We start from the raw sequence: 777 nt of genomic DNA on the forward strand, positions 1-777 counted from the left end.
TGCCCCAAACTGCTTCTTCAAAAACCACTACTTGCAACTTGCAATTCCTAGTGGACCCCAACAGCACCTCAACCATACCTAAGTTCCAGAACTTTCTTCTAAAGAACCTTCTCCTCATCCTTCCATTTTCGAAACTACTTAATATTAAAAAAATAAAATAGGATTACATACATTATTCCTTCAGTTCGGTGACATATTTTTTTTTAGTCTGTTTTAAAAAGTATAAATACATTATCTCAAATATCTAATGATACTAAACCAATATACTCTATTTATCTTAGATTTAGAACAGAGATAAAATGTAATTTTTTTATTTAATTTTTTATGATTAATTAAATTACATATATATAAATTAAAACGGAGAAAATAATAAATAAAGAATTGCATAGGAAGAAGATGCTCACACCCCAAATGTCTAGAAGTCTAGAACCTTCCACTTAAACAATATTTTATTAGTACTATCATTTTTTTATTATTATTTCTTAGCAACTCAATAGGTGGAATTTCTGATTCTTCTTTTCTATTAATAGCCTTTTATCACTTACTTCCAAAGCTTCTTTATCCATGGTGTCCATAACAATTTATTCACCAACTGCTTAACTGCATAAACTACCTTCCCAAAAGTGAAAATATCCATTACCAAAATCCAAAATCCAAAATTCAATTTAATTTTTTCTTCGTAAAAATACATATATTTTCCCCTGTTTGTTTGATGATGAATCAATTGTATTCAGTTAAAGAAGAGTTTCCAGGTTCAAGTTCTGGTGGTGGCGGTGG

Source organism: Solanum pennellii, chromosome 9 (genome assembly GCF_001406875.1).
Source record: "Solanum pennellii chromosome 9, SPENNV200".
Classification (NCBI taxonomy): Eukaryota; Viridiplantae; Streptophyta; class Magnoliopsida; order Solanales; family Solanaceae; genus Solanum; species Solanum pennellii.